This window comes from Cavia porcellus, unplaced genomic scaffold (assembly GCF_034190915.1).
Source record: "Cavia porcellus strain 051 isolate PalLab524CR breed Dunkin Hartley unplaced genomic scaffold, mCavPor4.1 scaffold_2, whole genome shotgun sequence".
NCBI classification, from domain to species: Eukaryota; Metazoa; Chordata; class Mammalia; order Rodentia; family Caviidae; genus Cavia; species Cavia porcellus.
The window spans coordinates 23,490,666-23,506,018 of NW_026947485.1; the positions used below are offsets into that span (position 1 = coordinate 23,490,666).

The 15,353-nt window shown below is 36.6% G+C and overlaps 1 protein-coding gene and 1 pseudogene across 4 annotated transcripts in view; both read left to right on the plus strand.

Annotated features, from left to right (window-relative positions):
- Itgb8 (integrin subunit beta 8) overlaps positions 1-15,353 on the plus strand; it is an 88,133-nt gene that overhangs the window by 2,214 nt on the left and 70,566 nt on the right. The gene's annotated exons all lie outside the window — the stretch shown is intronic.
- The window catches only part of LOC134473762 (protein C3orf33-like), a 33,759-nt pseudogene continuing 18,406 nt past the window's right edge, over positions 1-15,353 (plus strand).

Below are 15,353 nucleotides of genomic sequence, written 5' to 3' on the forward strand. Positions count from 1 at the left end.
CCTTGATTTGGAGTTGTTACCTCTGTTAACTTAGTTGTCCTCATCTGTAAAATGGGATAATAATATGTATTTCCTCCCCTCCCATCGCAAAGCTAAGTTCAAATAGTAAATGAGAAGGGATTGAGGGTCGTTTGATTTTTATGAAATGTAAGGTGTTAACAAAGTACAAAACAAGGTAAGTGGACTGAGTTACTATTGGATTTCCATGTAGGTCAAATATTTAGTTTTCCAAGGACAATGACTTATTACTATATAATTTTTAAAGACTTTTTACTTCTTTCTGACCATAGAGCCCTTAAACTCTATGGAGAGCTTTAATCTAACTTCTCGGACTGGAGTAGAGCTTATTCAGTGATTGCAATTATTTCGACACAAACATTAGCTTGTGTGCTTTGAATTGATGTGCCAGCTTTCTGCTGAATCTATTAAGACAGACAAGTCATAGTATTACAAATAAAGGCTTACAATGGAAACCTCAGGTGACTTAATTTAGTTTTTGCTTATTTAATTGTCTGTTACATGTTTCAGGGAGATTTACCCAGTTATCTGAAATGGGTTCACTTAGAGTAACTGTTTTGTCTTGTGGTTATATTTTGGCTTACATATTGTTTTCAAAACAAGTGAAACTTAATGTGAAGGAAAAAGTAACATTCTTTATCAATTATCTTTTAAATGGAACATATATTTGTGACAGCAAAATTTCCACCAACCATAATTCCATCCTGTTTCAATAAGTAACAAGTGCTTTTCTAGATTTAGTAAACACATACTAGCAAAATAACCAAAACTTAGGTGAACAAAGTAAGTATATTTTTGTCCCTGACACATAGTCAAATGAAAGTTCCACTTGCCTCTAGAATTTGCTAATAATAATAATGTTTTAAAACTCATTGTGCTTATACAGATTAGTAAAGTTCTATTGTGTTAGCACTGCATTTCTTTCCTGTGACTGTAGCTTTTTTAAGCAAATATTATGAATGGGTTCCCATGCACCTGCAGACCTGAAAAGGGAATGCTCTGAAATCAGAACAAGACATCTTTTTCCTGGTCTCTGTCAGTGTACAAAGCTTTCTGATGTATACTGATTTTACATGGCAGTTAAAACATGCAAAAAATTTAAATTATAGCCAGTACAACTCAGAAAATTAGAGATCAGAGTAAACTGTTGTACTTTTGTGATATAGCTACAAGTCTCAAATTATATGCCTTTACAGTACAAATTAGATGCTCAAATCAGAATAGAAATTTAGGTATCAATTACAAAAGAAATCTTATTCCCATGTTCAGTATGCAGTTTACACCAAGAAAATGTTGAGGGCAATAAAACTATACTAAAGAGACCATAGCTATACAAAGACAACATAATTTGGATTTAACCTTTGAAATAGAATTTATAGGTTTCAAATGCATGGTACACTTTTAGGAATGAATTTATAGTGAATGGAAGGTATAAGGAATAAAATCTGACGATTCTTATATGGAAAAAATTATCATAGTTTTTAACTTTCTCTGGTGGAACTTAACAGAAACTAGAGATAATGCTGTAAACTGGTTAATGAGCAACCAGGAAACAAAGAATACCTATTAGTGAATATTTAAAGAGTTTATGTAGCAATTCGATTGTTTGCACATCTGCTTAACTTGAAATAAATTTAAGAACTTCTGCTACATAGATATTTAATAGCATTATGAGACAAATTTCCAAAATCACAATTGCATTTTTAAAAACAAACAGTAACTAATCCTGCAATGAAATTTTATCTTTCGTTCATCCAACTATCAAGCATTCATTCTTTTAAATCGCAATCAACTGGATTTTCATGACTTTCCCTCAAAACATATTTCATAGCACAAGTGTTCTCAGAATTCTTCATGCTTACCTAAAGCAATCAGATATTTAAGAGATCAAACTTCCATTAAAAATTCCAGTCTTCCAAATCAATTGCATAAACAGCATCCAAATTATTTCTATCTGAAAGCTACTAAGTGATTTTAGAATCAAATAAAAAGTCACCTCTGCCTGGGCTGTATATGAAAACAAAGTAGCTCATATAGTTTGAAAAACACGAAGAAAAAGAAAGCTGTGCCCTAATGTAGCTCCCCATCATTTACCACGTTATCTGAAATTTTACCACCTACTGGATTCCTTTGGGTTAAACATAGTATTGACCCTGCATTTCTGTTAACTTGGAACATTGTATTCTGAACACTTTCATATAAATATAGAAACAGAATGACATAAGGAATCATCTATATACTCATCACCCAGCTTCATTATCAACTCAAAACCAGCTTCTTTAATCCAGCTCCTCCCCACCCCAAGCATCCTCTTCTCCAAATAAGTTATTTTGAGCAACTCTCGCATGTTTTCATTATTGTAAGATATTTCAGTAAATTTAAGCACTATTGAGAAAGTAATATATTGTCATTAATCTCAAAACATTAACTTTTAAATGGAATTTAGATCTCAAGAGTGAGGGCCTAACTTTAAAAGGATGAACTGAAGAACAGGAGACAGAAAAAGATAAAGACGAGGTTTCAGCCTTTTACTCTTTCATGGTTCTATATATAAATATTTTTCTTAAAGGTATGCCTGTGTAACCGTTTTTTGGAATGCATGTATATGAAGGAAAAGAAATGTACAAATAAATCTACTTGCTCAAACAAATGTTGATTGCTCTGTTCAGTAAAATTACAACTGGTTGACCTTGCTAAAGATTGTTTTAAGGATTTTCTTTCCCTGTCAGATTTCTCCTTTCTCCTGAATTAGCTATAGAAATATTTACATGTGTGCAACATCTCTCACTCTTCTGTTGCTGTGAGTGCTTGAACAAAGTAATCCACACCAGGCTTTTCCCATTTTCTTGCCCTCACCTTGCCTTGAGTCTGTTGCAGCCACACTTTTAAAGTCCCCTCCACAGTTCCCCTCAGATCGGGAGACTTTTTCATTCCCACACCGGGTATTCACCATCCCCACACCTTGCATTCCCACATCTAAAGTTCCCAGTTATCCCATTTCACCTTCATTGGTCTGTGAGTTGAGGCTGTGGACTCTACCCTCCTTGAAAATGCTTCTTCCTTTAACTTCCTCTCCTACAATTTCCTGGTTTTATCTCCTTCAGCATCTCTAATGTTGGCTCATCCTCATCTCCCAAACTGCAAATACAGGAGGGGCCCAATTTTCTCTTGTTGATATACACAGAGTCCTCAAATGGACTAATCCAGTCTTATCCTTTAAGTACCATTTCCATGGTGACACCCGCCAGATAGTATCTCCAGTCTTTACCTCTTATCTCATCTTCAGAAGATTCAGCAGGCTGCCTATTGGACATCTCCAGTGTGCCTCGGCACAAAATTTATCCTTATAGGGGTTGGGGATTGAGCTCAGCGGCATAAGCACCTGCCTTGCAAGTGTGTGGTGGTGAGTTCAATCCCTGGTACCGTTAAAAAAGAAAAAGACAAAACAAAATTTACCCTTATACATTCAAAATCAGTCTCCCAATTTTCGCCCAAAGCTTGTTCTTTTCCTCCTTTTTATCATCTTGCTCAGTGACAAGTCAGTCTGCCAGTAGCTTACGCTAACACCGTAGTGCACCCTTGATCCCTCTTTTCCCCTCACATTGCAGATTGTTCACCATCTCCACTGCCACAGCTCTGGGTCATAGCACCATTTTTTGCCCAGACTCTTGAAAGTCTGCTTCAGGGCTTCCTACTCCACAGCACAGCCAGACCTACCTTTCATTCCTACACTCAGGCTGATCCATAGCTTTTCATCTGGCTCAGACTGAAGGCCAAGGTGTCCTATAGCCTGTAAGAACCTATGTGAGCTTTCTACCCCCGCTGACCGCATGCCTACAGGCTCCTTCCTTCTCTCATCTTGTTGTAGCAATACCCATCCTGGGTACTGGACGTGCCAAGCATGATCCTATCTTAAGTATTGAATGTGCTGTGCCTTATCCCTGGAATGTTCTTCCCTGAGATATATTGCTTACTCCTAGACCTCATTTCTTTCCAGTGCCTATTCAAATACCAGCTTATCAGAGAGGGCTTCTCTGTCTTCCCTGTCAGCCCTATCTAGCCATTTGCTCTGCACCTTGTTTTATAGCCCTTAGCAAACCCTGGTTTATTTACTTTCCTCTCTTCTGCCCAACCCTAAAACTGGAATACAGCTTGTGAGGGAAGGTGCTTTGTTCCCTTTGCAGAAAAATGCCAACCACTTAAAAAGCATCCAATAGGGGCTTTTTGAAAAACAGAAAAGCAAATTAGCAGATTTATTGTCTGTAGAATTTTAGATTGGTTCCTTGTTCATTCCAAGACAAGTCTTCATTGATTTTTTTCTCTTTGACACAAACAGATGAATTCAAAAATCAAGTTCTGCTATATTTTAATAGAAAAAATACCATCTTCTTCCAGAAAGAAAACATTTTATTTAATATAAACATAGGTGAGGGAATTTCCATAATAATGCCAATTTGGCTGTGTGTTTTTCTTTTGTCTGTTTAGATTTAATAAAAGCCAAATTACTCCTACAACCTCTGTTTTGTAATAACTATGAGAACTATAAGATATTTTCAGATGTTAGAGCCACATATGAAATTGTGACAGGTAGGAAGATTGTCCCGATATAAAAAGTAATCACAATAATTCACCAATTGATCTTTCTTAAAAGTGAGTGTTTATGTTTTGCAGTTATTTGACTTTATATTCCTGCCAAGCTAATTTTGACATAATTACAAACTAAAAGAAAATTAATTCCATTTTAATAAGCCAAGAGAAGTCAAGAAATATGGCTCAGAAAAACAGGGAAAAAATTAAAATAGAATCAAGTACAGGCAAAAAAAGACAATTCAAAAAATAAGTAAGATAATGAGCTTTTGTTTCAATTGTGGTTTTTTAAATGATACCTGAGACATGCCCTGGTATAAAAACACTATACTGTTTTGCCAGATTCCTTGTACTTCTTTTTAAAATGAACCTTCTTTGTAGAAAATGCAGTTTTTGAGGCAATCTGGTCTTTGTTCTCAACAGCCTTTTCTCTTTCCATTAGTTTAATTTGATATACCCAGGTGTAAATACTTTGGTGGTAAATTCCCCACATTGTTCTCAAATTCCACCCCCTTGAAACCCACACCAGGCCATTTTATGGACCACTTGAGTAGATGTCGGAGGGTACTGTTCTGACCCGAGGTTCTTTAAACTTTAATAGGCCCTGATCCTATGTAGACACCATCAGGTTTTCCTGAAGAGCAGTAAATGACCAGCCTTTAATGCAGTCTTTGTAATGATTATACTTACTAAGTAAAGGCACACACAGACAGTATCCTCTTTAAAAGTGCCCATTTATATAGCATCTTCAATCATTGAACTACTGTCCTTTTTGTTGGTTTGACATGACTCATAAGTAAGTAACTCATCCAAAATCTGTTACTAATGCTATATTTAACTCTTACCTTGCCAAACTTTACATGTTCTTTACATGATGTCTTTGCATGTTCATTGAATAAACTGACAACCTTGTATCCAATCTTCAGTGTATTTGCTTAATCTGTTCTGTCCTCTGAACTCTTGTTCCTTTTGTAGTTCAATTGTATGCATTTATTTTGTCATCAGATGACTGTGAGGTCCAATGTATGTCCTTCAATCACATATGAAATATATTCTATAAATTATATATTAATAAAAATTCCAAAAAAAAAAATATAACTACGCTAGCCCATATTGAATTGGATTAAAGTGAGTGGTTAAATACTTAGCTTTTAAAATAGACATTAATCTCTTAAAGTATAATTTTTCAAAAATAAAACTATAATTTTTCCAATTATATCCTAAAGATATCACATAAGTATGGCTTTTATGTATAGTGGAGGAGAGAAGGTGAGATGCTTATATTATTTAAGAAACATTTAGGTACCTCTCATTCTATGCTTTGTATTTATCTAAATGATTTAATATATTGATTTAATATTTACAGTAACAAGAGAAGCAAAATTATAATTGTTGTCTTAGAAATGAAGACTCTGAAGCACAGAGAAGGTAAACATTTTTCCCAGTGACAAGCAGTTAGTATGTAGGAGAGAAAGGATTTGAATTCATTTATATTACTTCACAATTTCTTCAAGAATTTTCAGAATTCAGCATTGCTGTCAGGTGATTAAGGACCTTGCCACGTTTGTGTCACTTGTGATCACTGGAGCCCACCTGTAATGTAGCTAACGTGAAATCCTTGTTGCCAAGCAGAGCAACCTCCAAGGAAAGGATTCAGATTCTTAAACCATGGGTATGGTGAAAGCATCCCTCCTATAGAGGCTTCCAGACACCCTTAGCTCACCTCATTATGGAAAGCTTCATATTTTCATAAGAAAGGGAATGAAAATACGTGGTTTTATGAAAAGCAACTTCAAACTCTAACTTCCTGTAATATACTAGATTCCCAATATGTCATAGGTGTGTATGATTTGTGATGTAAGATAGAAAAGGCAAAAGAAACTGACCAGCTAAGCTAAGTAACCAATCAGAAGTGCTCAGAGCAATAAATTCATGTCATAGTCAGGCCATTGATCAGCATAGGGCTATATTTCTAACTGCTTGGAGCAAATCTGTTAGAGCTTGAAGTTCCATGTTGCTTAACATGTTGTTATGGTTTATGTTCAGATGCCCCACCACCACCACCACATGCTTCATAGAATCATGGACACAGCCAAATCCAGTGTTTGTGATTGGTTTGTTGTCCAGCACTCAGAGTGGTGGTTTGAGTGCTACATCCGCCCAGGGGTGGAGCCCCATAAAGCACGAAGAAGGCCTATCTTTCTCTTTTGCATAGTTTGCACTTGCTGTTTGCAGTGACCATGAAAGGGGGCCCCACCATGCAACTGAGTATGGACTGAAACCCCCAAAATTATAAGAAATAAATCTTCCCTTCCCTAATTTTGGGTGTCAGATGTTTTATCTCAAGTACGAGAGAAAAGTAACAAAGACACATGTTCATTTTATTTTTACTCCACACATTTTTACTAAATTAGGCATTTTCTTAGGTATTAAGTATTTGCACGTACTGCTGCACTTCTTAAGGCAGTGGTTTGAAGCTGACTTCAAAGATTATGTTGTAAGTGCTGGGGACACAGCACAGAATAAATCCTGCTCTCACGAGGCTTGCATTCTAATCCAGGAGAAAAGTGCACACACATATGCATATGTGATTCTGGATGTAGGGTAAAAAGAAGAAAAAATAAAACCCTGTGACTGAAGTGACTGAGGACAGGCCTTATTATATGTATAATGACCAAATAGACTAATAAGATGACATTAAACTTCTATAACATTTTTGTTTATATGGTCTACTTAAGGCATCTCACAATCTTACTTGGAAAAAGGGAGCAGAAGAGAGATAAATGTTAGGATTTGCAAACTGATATCTGTAATGAATAAAAGAGTGTCACTGGATAAGATGATCCCAGTAAAATGGAGATTCTTTACAAGTTTCTTGACATCAAGCTTTGTACACAATGGTTTCTCAACTCTGTCCCCAATAACAATACAATGCCGGCAGGTAGGGAAAGTCTGGCTTATCTTTGACTATGTGAGGTTGCCAAGCAATCTGTGTCATTTCAAAACTTTGTCCATGCTTTCGCCCTCCTCCATTGTCCTCTGGCTCCTCAGAGCAACCTGTGAGTCCCTCCCTCCCAGAGCACTGTGTGTCCAGTGCCCTGTGCCTTATGTGGATTCCCTCTCCTTACCTACCTGTGGAAATCAGTGAGGGATGACTTGTGTTGATTGTTGTGTGTCTACAGTGACTGGCACACAAAAGGTCCTGGTAAATCATTTGGAATAAATGACTTTATGATTGATATGAAGACAGTAATGAACTGTTTAAAACTGGGCAGATAAAGGGAATAAGCCCTAATGATTTCTAATCCTTACGAGAGTTTGAATTCAAAGAAATAAAGTTCTGTTTTAAAAATGAATTGCACTATTAAAAAATGAAGAAGAACATCATTTATTTCTTCTTCTTCAGTCTAACTCCAACAAGCAGTCTCTTGACCTTCCAGGCAAATCTTTAGCAAAGATAAAACTCTGACACTTTTTATTCTTGAACATTCACTTTTAATGAGGGTTTTTTTTTCCTGCTTTCAAGATTTCTGTACCAAGTATTTTCATTGTTGGTAAATAAGTGTGAAAAACAATGTTGATCATTTACCTTCAGTATTAATTTTAAAACTGATTCATATTTTGAATACACAAACTAGAATTTGTATGCATTTTATCCAAATACCAAAAAAGTAATAAAGGACAAACTATTCAAACTCATTTAAACATTATACGTTTGGACTTTCTAAAAGCTCCTACAGCTATAGTATATACTAAGTGCTAAGTAAAAATAAAAACAGTTAAAATTTATAGAGAATTTTTATATACCAGGAACCCTATTAGATGCATGATATAAAACTACAGTATACCCTCTACTACTACAAACTTTTGAGTTATGTACTGTTATTCTGTCTTTATAAATAAACAAACTAATTAGAAACATTAAATAACTTCTTTAAGGTCTCTGTTACTTTTGAGTAATAGAAATCTGCATTCAGACTTGTGTTGGTTGAACTCAGAGTCTTAGTGCCATTATAGATTTCTTTCTAAGAGTGAAAGGGGCGCCTATCCTAACCTTGGAAAGTCCAGTCGTTGCCTTTTTTTAATCATAGTCATGGTCCTAACCAGATGTGAAGGCATCCATATGATATGTTCATTTAGAGTCTGTCAGCCTCTTCTAGGTCTTCTCCAGAATTTCATGTCCACCAGCTCCAAGCTACTTACCGAGCCTTCCTTGTGTGGACAAATCATCCCACCCATATCCCAGATCCCAACCAAAGGTAGCCAAGAGCAGGCAATGCCAGAGAAGTAAACAGAAGTCAGACATAGACAGGAGCGTCTATACAGGTAAAGAGCAGAGAGAAAGCCAGAGGTGGGAGGACGGAAGCAGATCATAGTCTGAAGGGCAGATGCTTCACACATTGCCACGTTCCCAGCCAGAAATCTAAAGTGTTGGAAATCTGAAATTCAGATATAGCTTTGTGGGACATTACAAATACGTATTTATCAAAGAAGGAAGGCTGAATTTACTCAATGATTTCTTAGTCTAGCTTGTAGCTTCAGTATTTCATTGTGTTATACCCAATGCTGTTTTGATTCTTGCCTTGGGCCCTGATGAAGTTAGAAAAGACTCCTCCACTGATTTAATATGGAGGTGGGGAAGCATTAGAGGAGACAAACAGTGAGAGCTTCAGGTACCATTTCATGGAAGAACTGCCTCAAATCAAGGTTGTATTTCTATAGCTACATACCTTTTGCTAACTTCAATGTGCGTACATATTACACTGAATTCTGCTCTCTTGCAGTGTTATCCGGAGAGTTAAATTAGCTTTTACTTTTTATTTCTTGATAATGATTTAATATTTGTCATGGCTGGAGATTTAGCTTGGTTGTGTAAGTGCCTGACTGGCAAGTATGAGGTCGAGAGTTCGATCCCCAGTACCAAAAATAAATAAAAAATAAAATTTAAAAAAATAAAACTTGCCACAGGAAAGAGCATTGTGCTGACATGATTGAGCTTAATTTGATTAAATTATTTAGGTGACTTTTATTTAATATCTATAAGTGAATGAATATGTAGAATATGTAGAAAAACACTACTCTCGCCTTCGTGGAGAAAAAGCACTATTTTTTCAATTTTAAATCAGTCTTAATGTGACCATTTTTCACTTTCACAGTCAGTAAGTTAGTAAAAGTTATACACCAAGGAAAACTAATGAAAGTCAAAGTGGTTTTCATTGGGATTTTAATATTTAATAAAAACGATTCCACCTTTCAACAAAGTGCAGAGCTCAGTTCTTAATAAGAAATTGTAATGCTAAACAGATGCATCAAAATTATCTTCTCTATGTTATTTTGAAATGTCTCCAACTAAAAATAGTTTAGGAAATAAAATTAAGTTAATTAAATTAAAATTACAATGTCAAATTATAGTGATCTTATCAGATATATAATCTTAAAATGATGTTAAAAGATGCTTTTATTTTGAGAGCTGCTTTTTAAAGTAGTAAAAGTTCATATTTTAAAACACCATAGAAGGACTGAAAAAGTGGTCTTTATGGTGATGTGAGGAATCAGTCACTTATCATTATTATAGTAGTTTTAGACAAGATTACCTTTCTTTTTAAGGCATCTCGTTGTTTTATCTTCTTTTAACTGATGAATACTGTTATTTTTATCAAAGACAGAGTCTATTGCCATTCCAGATAAGTAGTGCAGTTTGATTATTCTAGGGACTTGCCAAAACCACGGTCCCTAGATAGTCCCAAGTATGAAATAAGAGTAGCTGTCAAGGGCTAATTCAAGCCAAAGTTCTTGGAAGAGACTGAGTTTGGAAGTGAGGAGAAGACTGGTAATGAAGACAGAAGTATGGGTCACTAGAAATATTTGAGCTCTGAAGAGCTGTGTTATGTCTTATTGGATGTAGGAGATGTGCACTGGAATTGGACCAGTGATATTTTGATATTTGGCAGAGCTTTGAACTGAACCTCCACTCGTACGCCTGAGCTGAATGCAACTGCAGGTAAAAGTACTATTGCCTCACATGTGTGTGTAGTTCCAAGGTGCTTTCTTTGGAATTGAATCACAAATATTTTTCCCAGGTACAGGCAGTGGTCCTGATTTCAGTAAGAGGCATACATCTAGTATAATTCTTTAATAACTATCACAGAAACTAAATAGAAAAAGCATCTGTGTGGAAAGCCTTATTCCCAGGTACTGAGGAATTAGCACTATGCAATAAAGAAACTTTAGCATATTTGGAGGTCAAGCAAAGAAAATAATTTTGAAAATTCAAAATTTCTTTACAAGAACAGTGTTGAGAAAATGTACCTTAAAGAGTGCCAAACTAGGATGTCTTTTCTAATTGCCTCTGGAGAGGAGCTAAAAGACCTGGATGGCTGTGCCTAGTCATGTAAGGTATTCATTGACTGCAGCAGAACAAAGAATGCAAGAAAGTTATGAGGTAGCCAGGAATTGCTGCAGAACTGGCTGTTCTAGTTGGAAACAAAGAAATCATTGTGGCAAAGGGTATTGTTGGCAGAAAACTGACCATGACTGAACTGGTCTCTCTTTATTAGTACAAAACACTTCCTAAGGTATTCCTCCATTGTCTTTTTGTGTGTTTGGTTTGAATATTCATAGAAAATTAAACACAACTGGGTCATAATTTGCAAAACAGAACTCTAGAAATGATAGAGCCTAAGTGCCAATGAGATTGACCTGAAAGGTGATACATTTAAAACAACCAAACATTAAAGAAGGAAGTCAGAGTTTCAGGCATCCTGAGTTTTGGTGGATAAGTCCCTTGTGATGAGCATTTTGATTACAAGCAGCTAGAATGAGAACCCTGAAGTGAAGGACAACATCTAAAGTCAGAGTGAGACCTTTGAGTTTGGTAATAGAAATGCAAGCATTAAATGTTGTTAGTACCAGCCCTTAGTTTGGAGGATCACTTGTGAAGAATCCAAGACCACCTGGTGCACTGTGACGTCTGAAGGGCTTATGAAGGGGTGGAAGAAGAGGAGAGAGGTGCTGGCATTGTCTGTGTCCTGCTGTAAGCAGCCAGAGAGTGAGGTTCTTCACTCCTCATCAAGTGCATATGATATTAATGTGTGTATATCACCATGGCCAACCCTTGTCTACATGGATGGCAACATAACTATCTAAGACTAAATCGACTGGTGACAGATTTAGAGGGGCAGAGACTGACGTATTGATTGGTTAATAAAAAAATCAGACATTGATCTTTGGGGAGAAATTTTGCCTCTCAGAGATGCATTAATTTTAAAGTCACAAAAAAGAGATCTCTTGCTTCTGACTGAACTCTTTGGCAGAGTAGAAACACTTGATCAGGTAGAATTATCACTGGAAGTTACACTGTCTTTCATGGATACATTTTTAAATTCTGCCCAGGTGGCAGGGTATTTTTTTTCTCCTATAGTAGAAAATTGTAATTCCTTTGGATTCATTTTTTCCACAAAAACTCCCATGGTTGGAATGCAGGTATTTTTGGCTCTTTGTCCATACTGGATACTTCTAGGCCTCTATGAAGGAACAATCAGCCATAAAATATATCAGATTTAGTTCAGACTTCAAATTCTGTAAAGCTGCCATTGTGGCAGAAGAGACCGACTAGATGGTCAATCCATTTGAGGCTGTTCATTAAAGGGGCTTTCTTGACAAGCAGGAATCTGCCCTGAAGAATTTCAAGAAATACTGAATTACCTCATCTTTTGGATGAGCACTTCACCAGCATGATGTTAGTCTTACACCTGACATTCCTGGGAAGAATTTAAATTCTATCAATAGTGTAAGTTCGTCATTTTAAAGCTTTGAGGATGCTATACAGAAGAGGCACAGGACACAATCTCCTCCATCCAGAATGTCATAAGAGATTAGAGCATAAATAATGAGAGGCTGGTAAGAAATTCCAGAATCTAAGAAGGCATTATCCATCACAATACATGGATAGCATATCTAGCAAAAGGCCTTTTAACCCTTTAACCATTTCTTTTCAAAACCACTAGCATTCACTTGTGAAGTATGGTAGAATTTGGGGGCTTCATGTTTGTCCAGTAGTGGAGAAATCAGTGCCCATAGGCAACTATGCTGCTTGTGAGAGCACAGAAGCCTAGAAACACCAAGTCTGAGGTTTACTTTTTCCTCATTTGGAAACTGAGCAGATGCCTTTCAGACCAGAAGGAGTAGATAATCTGAACCTTCTTTGCATGGACCAATGCATCTGTAATGCAACATGGGTTGGACAAATGAAGAGAAGTCTTGGTCAGGGAATTTTCTCCATGTTGTCCTTTTAAATAGTATTTGGTTGTGTAGCTTTAAAGGTAGCTTTGGGTATCTAGCTTGGGTTGAAATTGAAAGGAGCTGTTAAGTGTTGGGAAACAAGACACAGATGAGGTCTAAGTGGAAACTGAGTTGGGATTGAAAGGGTCTCAGAGCTGAAGATTAGACCTGGGATGCAGGATATGGGGGAATGATTTCATGTCTCTGAACATGCTACTACTGTTTGACCAGTTATCACTGATCTGGCTGAATGTGTCGAATCTCAAAAGCATCCCAACAATATGCTGTGATTTTTAGCAGATAGTACATAGTGCAAGCCAGAAAGAACAGGGTCCAGCAATATTAAAATGGAACCAGTGTAATAAAAGGTGCAATAAAAGCACCCAGGAAATTCTCCAAGGAATTTTTCTCTGGCCCTCCCTGCCTTCCCTTGAGGTGACACGTTCCTATCCTCTGACGCCATAGTACCCTGCCTGCTCCTTTTCATGGCACACTTCTCAAAGCTCTGCTTATGTCAGATTGTTCTGTTGCTACCTAAACTTTATACAGACAGCTTTCATATCCCTAAGACCCTGCACAATGTCATGACTTAACAGCATGTATATGAGAACTACCAAAAATTTCATGGATAGGAAAACATCATCCAAATTATCACAACTCCAGTATTCCTTAGGAAATTCTGTTTTCTGCTCCCTACTTCCAAATGATGTTACTCATATCATTAAATCTTTTCCCATCTCTTTCTTTTAATTCGGCACCTTTTAATAATACTAACAGAGCTGCCCACGAGAAGATGAAAAGTAGTCATAGTAAAACTTTGAGCACATGTGAAAGGTATTTTAATTAATTAAATTCTATGATCATACAAGTTCTGATTGTTTCTTTTGCAAATCTTTTAATACATGGATGTACATTTTCTTACCTTGTAAAGTAAGTCATTTAAATTTTTTCTGATATTTGAGAAAAACCTCACAGTTATTTGATTGGATTTGCAAGGTCTCATGGTTGCCATTTAATCATTAAGTCAGAAAATATTGCCTGATCACTTATTCAGCATATGTGGCATTGGAATAGCTACTTTAGGAACAAAGAAAAAGATTTCCTATAGCCAGGATGACTGCATCTGCAGAAGGGTGAGCACACAGTTTTCAGATAGTGGTACAGGCTGGAGTTTTGGCCACCAGTGCTATCAGGCTTTGGACTGCCCAGGCAGATCGGCTATAGGGTAAGTATGTCCTGATGCAAGACAGAGCCTCAGAATCTTTTATAAATATTAATATTTGCTTTTAGTTTTTCCTCTTCTTTCATGGGGTATAGAGGTCTGGTTAATGGAAGGCTCCACCTACCACAGCTTTATAATGCACATGGCCCACATTTCTACACATAGTATATTCCTAGAGATTGTTATGAGAAACACCATAAAAAAGTAGAATCCAGGCTGTATATTCTGCACTGTAGTGACACACATAATTACTCATGTTCCTGTTAGCCATTATTAGAAATTGGAGTTGTGTGTGTATAGGCAGAAAGAACAGAAATATGAGGGTTAATTTATCAAATGTGTAGAGTGCGGATACCAAAGAAGCAAAATTTAATGACCGTCTGCAGAAAAATCTCTGTCTGTCTGTCTTTCTGTCTGTCTGTCTGTCTCTCTCTCTCTCTCTCTCTGAGTTGACCTAGAGAAAGGGCCACAAGTGGGAGAAAGTTACATGAATGACACAGAAATAAACACACTGGGTGAGAGAGTATGTACGTTCCCACATAGGGCGTGTTGGTCAATGCAGAGGAGACAGCCATTCATCCTTTCAGTCAACAAATATATTCTGATAGTTCTTTAAGCCCTGAGATCACAGTGAACAAAATGGACAAAAAAATCTGCTGTATTAGAGCTCGCTTTCTAATGACAACAAACAAAATAAAGAGATAGAATGCATAGCATGGTAAGAAAGTGCTTTGTTTAGTATCTTTTTTACCAAGAAAAACAAATTCAGATGGGGATGAGGTGTGCGGGAGAAGGAGGGGTTGGGAAGCCACCCCTGAGAAGCTGACATCAGAGCCAAGTGCCTAGGCCTCAAGGAGGGAAATATGAACAGGATGGCTTCTTTCGCATCTTTCACTTCAAAGGAGGTGATTAAACCCATATTACACTCTGGGAGATTCTACAATTTCCACTTAAATCATTTAATAATTTTTTTTTCAAAATGACAACAATGTGCACATAAAAGTTATGGAACAAAAGGACAAAAGATCTAATGTTCTCTCCCCATTCAGAAACTTGATTCTTGATAATTATATTTATATATTTATATTATATGAATTATACACATATGACTAAGTAAAGAAGCAAAACAAATAATTAATGGTCATCAAGATGACTATGCAGAACACGAGGATTCCAATACAAATTCTATAAGGATTAGAAAGTGAAGAAATCAAATGTTCCTAAAGGGAGGTCAGAGACACTGTAT